Consider the following 10,511-nt stretch of genomic DNA (forward strand, 5'->3'; position numbering starts at 1 on the left):
CATCACACAGGCTTGCTGGGCTCAGTCCCCTGCAGCCTCGTGTGTAGCTCACTGTGGGGACCGCAGACTGGCTTGCTGGGCTCAGCCCTCTGCAGCCTTGTGTGTAGCTCACCATGTGGGACCGCAGACTGGCCGTCGTCACACAGGCTTGCTGGGCTCAGCCTCCTGCAGCCTCGTGTGTAGCTCGCTGTGTGGGACCGCAGACTGGCCGTCGTCACACAGGCTTGCTGGGCTCAGCCCTCTGCAGCCTCGTGTGTAGCTCACCATGTGGGACCGCAGACTGGCCGTCGTCACACAGGCTTGCTGGGCTCAGCCCTCTGCAGCCTCGTGTGTAGCTCACTGTGGGGACTGCAGACTGGCTTGCTGGGCTCAGTCCCCTGCAGCCTCGTGTGTAGCTCGCTGTGGGACCACAGACTGGCCGTCGTCACACAGGCTTGCTGGGCTCAGTCCCCTGCAGCCTCGTGTGTAGCTCACTGTGGGGACCGCAGACTGGCCGTCATCACACAGGCTTGCTGGGCTCAGTCCCCTGCAGCCTCGTGTGTAGCTCACTGTGGGGACCGCAGACTGGCTTGCTGGGCTCAGCCCTCTGCAGCCTCGTGTGTAGCTCACCATGTGGGACCGCAGACTGGCCGTCGTCACAGAGGCTTGCTGGGCTCAGCCCCCTGCAGCCTCGTGTGTAGCTCGCCGTGTGGGACCGCAGACTGGCCGTCGTCACACAGGCTTGCTGGGCTCAGCCCCCTGCAGCCCTGTGTGTAGCTCGCCGTGTGGGACCGCAGACTGGCCGTCGTCACACAGCGCCAGCGCAGCTGCAGTAAGTGGTGCCTGTCCATCCGATGAAACTGGACAGCATAGCAGGATGGTGACGGTGGCAAAGCAAGAATCTGTGGCCAGAACCTCAGTGTTAGATCCAGGTGACTTGGTTTGAGGAAGGCAGTTTTTAGCAGCCACATCAGGCACCAAAGCTGAAGTTTTGGGAGATGTGAGTACAACTAGAAGAGGCTTGGTAAATCATCACTCAGGGTTTCCAATGAGGAACTGAGGGGACTCAAGCAGCATGAGTCACCTGATAGTCCCCCTTTCAGTATTCCTAATGTACTTTTCTGAGAATACATTCATTTTCTTTATCTAAATGGAAGAGTTCTCTAAAATCTATATTTCATAATGTTCATTTTTCTCCGAGACTCCCATTATGTCCTCTGCAGTACCTGGATTTGTCCTCTACATCTGCCACTTCATAGCTGTGTGACCTTGCACAAATTACTTGACCTCTCTGTGCCTCAGTTTCCTTATATAGTGTCTTTTTTTTTTTTGGTCTGGCTATTGATTGTGAAAACTGATAAACATCTTTTACTATTGTGATTATATAACTATTTGTTTTAATACCATTGTATCATGATTGGTCAACAGAAAATAATAGAATTCTATATCACTAAATCTAAAAACAAAAGAAAAAAAGATAAAGATAGTCCTTACTGGATAGGGTTTTGTGAGAATAAAATGAGTTCAAACATGGAAAACTCTTGGAAAACTGCCTAGAAGGTAGTATGGACTCAATAAATTTTGGCTATCATCATTATCATCATCATTATCTTCCACTACTTGAGACTAGAGAACTTAAATCCAAGACACATTTTAAAAATGGGTTCATAATCTGCTAGTTTCTCCCATTTCACTGAAACAGAAAATCCTTTGGTTACAAGCTTTCTGGTGGGATGTGTTCTAGGAACAAAAGAATTAGAGCTTGAAGTAGGAATGCAAGGCCATAATGTCAGACTTGGGTTCTCTCCCACATGACCTTCTGAAAACCCTAGACTCCTGAACTGGAAAGGAGAAATGTGCTCTTCCAGTCTCCCAAGACTGTCTCTCTCAGGTCAGAAACCGCACCCATGCACAGAGACCTGTCAGCCCTTCATCTTTTCTTATCTCCAGCCCTCACCCTGTGATGTGTGGGCATGGCAACACGTCTCCTTGCTGAGCTCAGAATCACACATTTCCCAGAACTGCTCCGTTCAAGTTTAATGTTTCCAGTGCGAAGAGGTCCAGCCTTCCTTCACTCCCAAGAGGCTGTCTCAGGGCTGTAGGCAAATAAGACCAATGAAGACACCTACTTTGGCAGGGTGTGAATTCCACCCGAACTGAGTAATTTGCATGAGCCCTTGTGGTCAGTGGGACAAAGTCCCTGATGAGACTGGAGGACATAGGCCTGGCCAAGGTGGTCTGAGCTATCATGCAGCATGTGTCTTGGAGGGCACAGAACTCAAAGTGAAGTGTGTAATGGAATGTAGATAGCCTGAAAAGAGAGAATTTCACCTTTCAAAAATGCATGAATGGGAGAGGGGGAAAGGCAGTAATTATACAGTGCAGAAATCAAGCAATACCTTGATGAGGTGATCAAAATTAGCATCTTCATTAAAAGGCAGATGGACAACGTGTGGCTTTGGAGGAGCACGACATCACCTACACAGTACTCAGGCCGGGAATACAACCCTAACTGGGCAAACACAAAATGAGAAATACTCTGTTGTTTAAAAGAGAGGGGAGTTGAGACACAAATCACTTGCACATCAAGGAAATTTAAAACGTTCATGTTTCAAAGGACATAATCAAGAAAGTAAAAAGGTGACACACGGCACAGGGAAAATTTTGCAAATCATTTACCTGGTGAAGGACTTGTTGCTAGAATATATAAAAGCTCTTACAATTCAATAATTAAAAGACAAGTAACTCAAAATTATCCGAAGAAATATTTTTCTAAAGAAGATAAATGGCCAATAACACATGAAAAAGATGTTCAACATCATTAGCCATTAGGGAAATGTAAATCAAAACCACAATGAGACACCATTTTTTTTAATACCCATTAGGTCAGACACGACTGAGTGACTTCACTTTCACTTTTCACTTTCATGCATTGGAGAAGGAAATGGCAACCCACTCCAGTGTTCTTGCCTGGAGAATCCCAGGGACGGGGGAGCCTTGTGGGCTGCCGTCTATGGGGTCGCACAGAGTCAGACACGACTGAAGTGACTTAGCAGTAGCAGCAGTAAGTTGGCTGTAATCAGAGACACACAAGTGTTGGTGAGGGTGTGGAGACACTGGAATGCTCATACATTGATGGTTTGGATGTAAAACGGTATAGCCATTCTGGAAAACAGTCTGTTAGTTTCTCGACAGATTAAACATAGAATTACCTTCTGCTGTGCTTAGTCCCTCAGTCGTGTCCAGCTGTTTGCTACCCCATGGACTGTAGCCTGCCAGGCTGTCCTCTGTCCACGCGGATTCTCCAGGCAAGAATACTGGAGTGGGTTGCCATGCCCTTCTCCGGGGGATCTTCCCAAACCAGGGATGGAACCAAGGTCTCCCACATTGCAGGCAGATTCTTTACTGTCTGAGCCACCAGGGAAGCCCAAGAATACTAGAGTGGGTAGCCTATCCCTTCTCCAGGGGATCTTCCTGACCCGGGAATCAAACCAGGGTCTCCTGCATTGCAGGCAGATTCTTTACCAGCTGAGCTACCAGGGAAGCCCAGAATTACCATATGACCCAGCAATTCCACTCCAAGAAATGAAAACGTGTGTCCATATAAAAAACTTGCACACAAAAGTTCACAGCAGCGTTAGTCACGATAGCCAAATGAGGAAACAACTCAAATGTTCATTATCCGATGAATGGATAAACAAACTGTGATAGTATCTTTACAATGGAGTAGTATTTGCCATAAAAATAAATGAACTACTGATGCATGCTACAGCATAGATGAACCTTGAAACTGGCTAAGGGAAAGCAGTCAGTCACAAAGGGTCATATATTGTGTTGTAGTTATATGAAGTGTCCAGAATAAGTAAATCCATAGAGACAGAACCTGTAGATGACAGGCTGCCTAGGGCTGGAGAGGTTGGGAGGAAATGAGGAATGACTGCTAATAGGCACATAGTTCCTTTGGGATGATGAATATGTTCTAAAATTGAATGTAATGATGGTTCCCCAGTTCTGTGAATATATTAAAAATTATTGAATCATGCACTTTAAGTGGTACATTGTATGGTATATGATTAATGTCTCTAGAAAACAGTTAATAAGAAGATGGAGGAATGCATTCTTCAAAAATGTCAGTGTCATAAAAGACAAAGAAAATTGTGGACATGTTCCAGATTAAAGGAGGCTAAAGAGACATGACAAGTTCAACCCCTGACCCTAGCCTGGATCCTGTACTAGAGGAATATGTCAAAAAGAACATCATTAGGTCAATTGAGAAAACTGAAACAGGAACAATAATAAATAAAATTATTGTACCAATGCAAATGTATGAGGTTTGTATTTGTACTGCATTATACATGAGAAAAATCCCTATTCCTAGGAAATACATAATGAAATCTTAGTGGTAAAGGGTCATAATGGATGTAACTTTTCCTCAAATGGTTCAGAAAAGTTTTTTTGCTTGGGTGTGTGTTTGTATGCCTGGAAAATCCCATGGACGGAGGATCCTGGCAGGCTGCAGTCCAGAGGGTCGCTAAGAGTTGGACACGACTGAGCGACTTCACTTTCACTTTTCACTTTCCTGCATTGGAGAAGGAAATGGCAACCCACTCTGGTGTTCTTGCCTGGAGAATCCCAGGGACAGGGGAGCCTGGTGGGCTGCCGTCTATGGGATCGCACAGTCAGACACGACTGACGCGACTTAGCAGTAGCAGTGTTTGTATGTGTGTGGACATGTGTACTGATATAACCAATGGAGTAAAATGTTAATGGATATATAGGCATTCTTTGTATTGTTTTTATTTTTGCAAGCTTTGGTAAGTTTGAAATTGTTTCCAAATAAAAACTTAAAAAAAATAATCACAAGGACTTATCTTAATCACAAGGCAGTGCAGAGCTGTATGAAAATAGGTCAGTGAATGCTGTGTGAGTGTGTGTGGTGTGTAGATGTCTGCACGCCCAAGCATGGAGCCCTTGGCCTCTCTGCTGCCATTGCCCCCAAACCCAGAGCTTGTCCAGCAAGGGCCACTGGCCTGTCACTATTACACCCAAGCGGCATGCTTACTTACTGAGGCAGAAGGCGGTGGTGGCCTTCATGCTCCTGAGGTAGACAGAAGTAACCAGTGTGCGCTGAGCTGCCTGGTGGCCCTCTCACCCTGGACAGGGGTGACAGAAAAAGATCTGGATACAGCATGTCAAGCCAAGGTTGTGCTGCGTTCTGAGAAGCTCACCATCTTCACACTGTGTGCATGCATGCTAAATCACTTCAGTCATGTCCAACTCTTTGCGACCCTGTGTACCGTAGCTGGCCAGGCTCCTCTGTCCATGGGATTCTCCAGGCAAGAATACTGGAGTGGGTTGCCATGCCCTCCGTCAGGGAATCTTCCCAATCCAGGGATGGAACCCACATGTCTTACATCTCCTGTATTGACAGGCAGGTTCTTTACCACTAGCGCCACCTGGGAAGCCCCATCTTCACAGGTGTTTCCAGATGGAAGAATTCTCCCTTGGCCTGTGAAGGGCACCCTTTCTGCAGGTTCTCTACTTGTGTTGGGCAAAGGAAGGAAAGTGGAACAGGACTCATATTAATTGAAGGCTCACTTTGTGCCAGGCCCTGTGCTTTACATGGTATCTTATTAAAACGACACAGAGCCTGGCCAGATGGATGAACTGAGGCTCAGAGAGCTGCAGTAACTTGGCTGAGGTCCCACAGCAAGCAAGGAGCAGAAAACGCCAAGCAAGCCTCTTTCCACCAGATGCTTGAGGTATTGAGATTTTCCCCTCTTTTGCTGTCTTATTTGAGGTCACAGGCTGTCCTCATCCCAGGAAATGAAACAAAATCGTCGCTGACAGGAATGGATCCAAGAGGCCCAGCCAACTTTGGAAAATGTTGGCGGGGCTGCCATCAGCCCTGTTTAGGGAGGCTGTGGTGATGTTGGCAATAACCCTGAAGGAAGAAGACGGAAATAACGCTTGTCTTTGCAGTAACCTGCCAAAGTCGACACAGTCTTCAGGGCTGGATGCCAACTGGCAGGCACCGCGTAGCCAGAGATATGGGTAGGCATACAACACCCGCCGTGGACAGCTGTTTGAAGACTCTTCCTGCCAGAGGGATTTGGGGTGGCACTGATGACACCAGAGGAGGAAGGGGATTCTGCAGTTACAACGGTGGAGACGGGGAGTGAAGGGCCATGCAGACAGTGCCCATTACCTCCAGGGTGTGTCCCAGGGCAAAGTCAGAGCAGAATATCCATAGGTGGGAAGGGAAGGGGGATGAAAAGTCCTTGACTGTCTCTCCTTTCTCTTCTTCTCTTCTCATCTACTTTTCTGGCCTCCCACCTCCAGCACTCATCCTGTAGACCATCCTCCAAGGTCTCCCTGCGACCCAAAGGAGAGTTTCTAGGTGGACAGATGATAAGCCTGGAGCTGCTGCCAGCCATCACACTAGAAGAACCTGCTTACAGTGGCATCAGCTCAGAGCTAAAACACAGCAATGATGTTTGAGCCTCTGGATTCAGCCATGCCTGAAATCCCTGCATTTTATTTTAATCTTACTTTTATATTTTTGCTTGCATGACATGTGGGATCTTAGTTCCCCAACCAGGTAGCAAAGCCTTGCCCCCTGCACTGGAAGGGGAAGCACGGAGGCTTAATCACGGGACCACCAGGGAAGTCCCTGCGTTTTTACACTAAAGGGACAAGAAGTTTTCCTTTAAAAAAAAGTGAAGTATAGTTGATTTACAATATTGTGTTAGTTTTAGGAGCAAAATTTTCATTTTTGCTTAAGAAGTTTTCGACTAGGTTTCCTGTCACTTATAATAAGCAGAACATGAATAAAATCGGAACTGAAACAGCATTAGCTTGTTGAGCATAATTTTCAAGGACAGATTCTCTATAACAACCCGGGAAGGATGTAGAGGATTTTAGAACAGAGCTACTTGACATGGTAAATTCAGAATTCAGAGGCATCTGAGAGAGGAAGAGAGGGGGCCAGCTCCTGCCCCAGCACGCCTTGGTTTCGGGAAGGGGGCAAGATGCTCAGGTGTGTAGGGAGGAAGCATAGGACAGAGCCCATTCTTCAGCTTGGCAATCCTGAGACTGTCTCAGGTAATGATGGTAGCTGCCTTCTGCTGAGCCCTTCCTACTTGCCACAATGTGCTATGTGTATGATTATTTCATGTAATCTTCACAGCATCCCTCAGAGGTAAATATATCGCCAGCACCATTTTCTAGACGAGGAGCTGAAACTCAGAGTGGTGAAATATCTTGTTGCATACTATTGAGTAGCAGAGCAGAGATTTAAACCTAGTGCATCAGACTCAAGAAACTTTGCTTTTAACAACTACATTATACTTTCCCCAAATGTGTTAGTGGGACAAGGGAGGTTATCAAATGGAGAATTAATCATCTTTCCTGTTGGTATAGCCTGCCAGAGTTTACAAACTCCAATTTTATTAGCAATCTTACTGCATCCATTTTATCGATGTAGAAACTGAGGCTTAGAGGTAAGAAGTGACTTTCTCAAAGTCATTTGGTCAAATGGGATAAACTACCAAGAGGTCTGCAGTCTTCAGAAACTCATAGGGTATTTGCAGGGGGTGGGGTTGGTCTTCTACCTTGACCCATGCTTAACAGCAGTGATGATGTAAGTCTGGCTGAGGAAGATCTCTGAGACACAAGGTGACCAATCGTGGTTGTGGCCATAGATCCAACTGCAGAACACAAATCCCACTACAGCAAAGAGCTCTGCATTCACAAAAAGATTCTCAGCTCCAGCCAAGGCCCTATTTACTTTCCCATAACACTTGATATGGACAAATTCCAATTCAACTGGAGACATTCAGCTCCTGGCTTTTTGGGTAGGAGTGTGGAGGGAATCTAGTGATGAAAGGAGGCCCTTTCTTCTGTCGGGACATTCCCAACAAAAGGCTGCAAGACTGAGCTGAGCTGCTGGTGGATGGGAAGTTGGAATCTGCCTGCCTGGCTTCCTCTCAGAGGAAAGTAGCTGTCCTGGCTGGAGCCCCAGGGGCCCTCATTGTCGGACCTGTCCTGATGGTTTACTGAGCTTGGCGGCACCTGTCCTGGAGAGACAAGGCCAGTCTTTCACTGTTGCCTGGGTGACTCAGGCTTGGTGAAGTGACCAGGCAGCGATCCAGGAGACAGGACAGAAGGGACCAGGGCAGCCACTGTTGTTTACTGCTGGCAGCGTGCCAGGGGGCTGGAAGGTGAGCTGCAATCCCATGGCCCCTCTAGGAGACTGTGTGTTCAATGTGTATGTTGAGGGACAGGGAATCCCTGGGGCCTCCCTGAGGCCAGGTAAGCAGCCTCTGCCCTTCTGGATTTACTTCCCTGCAGAAATATGTGAACTCTGAGTCGAGGGCAAGTGCTAATAGCAGGAACTGAAGGAAAGCAGCAGGAGATCAAACCCAGCCCTTCTGGATCTGGGAAGTTCAGCACAGGTTCTGGGGCAGATAGTCTGGGGTTAAAATCCCAGCTCTACCAGCAGCTTTACTTGGACAAGACTTTAACTTTTTGCTGTACTTATACTAGTGTTTATTGAGCACCTTCCGTGAGCTAGGGATTCAAAGGTAAGCAAAAATGGACTCAATTGCCTTCTTGGAGCTTATGGTTAATGAAGGAGGTAAATATTCACCAAACAACCAATAACATCCCCACCTCAACCACCAAAAAAAAAAAAAAAAAAAAAAATCTAGGAGAGATGCATAGTTTATAATTAGCAAGAGTGTATTCTCTCTGGGAGGTCAGAAAAGGCTTTCCTAACAAAAAAAATAATGATAGCGAAACTGGGTCTGTTTACTGCACAAGGTAGGAGGGATCATTCCATGCAGAAGGAACAGGATATTCAAAGGTAAGCCATTTGGCAAGAGAGCATGGCTCCTCCAAGGAACTGCAGGAAAGACAAATCATGAGGCTGAAGTACAGAGTGGAGATCCACGTGGGTGCAGACCAGGCAACAATGTGAGTCTTTAAGAGCAATAGGAAACTTTTCGCAGTGCTCTAATCAGGGATGTGAGATGACCATATTTGCAGTTTGAAAAGATTGCTCTGGCAGCAGCACACTATGGATTGGAAAGGAACCAAGGCACATTCAGGGGACCAGTTAGGTCTCAGATATTTGTCTGTAAAATGAGGATAATGAGCAGGTGGCGCTAGTGGTTAAGAACCCCCTTGCCAATGAAGAAGACAGATGTGGATTCTATCCCTGGGTGGGGAAAATCCCCTGGAGGAGGGCATGACAACCCACTCCAGTATTCTTGCCTGGAGAATCCCATGAACAGAGGAGCCTGGTGGGTTACACTCCATGGGGTTGCAAAGAGTCGGACAATACTGAAGCCACTTAGTACCCACAATAATACCCTCTCATAAACTGATGCCAGGATTCAATGAGAGACTGAATTTTAAGTATTTATTCTGGTGCCTGGCACATAGTAAAGGCTCAGTAAATGTTACTGTTACTTTTGTTGGTTCTCTCCAGAGAGCAGATCTTTCTGCTTCATGCCTGCTCCCGTGAAATGGGGTGATAGAGGGTAGAGGTGGTGGTTTCTAGCCTTGGAAACGCGGTTTGTACTAAACCACAGCGTCGAGGCCAGGGCCCAGGACGCTTGAAGGCTCCATTAGAAGGCTTGAAAAGATGAAAAGATTCACAAAGAAAACCGGGTTCCAGTTGCTCCGGGGCATGCTGGAGAGACCGGTGAACGACCCTCTGGACCGACTGCTGGCTGAGAAAAACGTGCTTTTCTGCCGGGTTTTCCGAAGAGCGAGTGCAGGACTCGTACTCTTGTGCAGTCGCGCGAGGACCCTCGCCACTCCTCAGCCCCAGGCTGACTGGCAGGCATCCGCCTGGCCCTGCTTCCCCAGCTCGGATGCGCGAGTACTGGGAGGAGGAGGGTCCCCAGAAGGCTGACTCTGGCCGGCCCGCATGGGCTGCCCCCTCCCCAGTCACGTGGCGTAGTGGGTGGGGACCGATCTGAAGTTGGAGAAATCCAGAGCTATCCCAACTTCAGAGTGCGCCGCCCGTTCCTCCGGATCCCGGGCTCAATTTGAGCGCTGGGGCTCCAGGAGGAGCGCGGAGGTGGGAATTGGTGAAGCCGAGCAGCGGCGCAGACGGCGGGACTCCGGGCATGGCCCAGCTGTCGGTGATCCCGGGGTCGGCCACGGCGTGGACAGGTGAGCTGTAACCAGGTGGTGGCGGCGGCCGGCGTGGGCGAGGCTGCTGGGAAACTGCCCGCCCCCCACCTCCCCCCCACACACACCTCATCTCGGTCCAGGGGATGCTGGGCACCTACAACGGGAGGGACCGGTTGGGTAAAGTGGCCGCAGTAGACTCTTGGCTCTCCGAGTCAGTCCCGCTAGCGCCACTCCTCCTCGCCCCCACTGTCCCCGCAGCCCGCTGACGCGGTGGTGTGCAGCTGCGGGAAACGCTGGGGAGCCGCGCGCAGGCTAGGAGCGCTGTGCCGGCCCCGCCCCCCGCCCGTACAGACTGCTCCGCGTGACGTCACGCTCGGGTATAAAAA

This window comes from Bubalus kerabau, chromosome 15 (genome assembly GCF_029407905.1).
Source record: "Bubalus kerabau isolate K-KA32 ecotype Philippines breed swamp buffalo chromosome 15, PCC_UOA_SB_1v2, whole genome shotgun sequence".
NCBI classification, from domain to species: domain Eukaryota; kingdom Metazoa; phylum Chordata; class Mammalia; order Artiodactyla; family Bovidae; genus Bubalus; species Bubalus kerabau.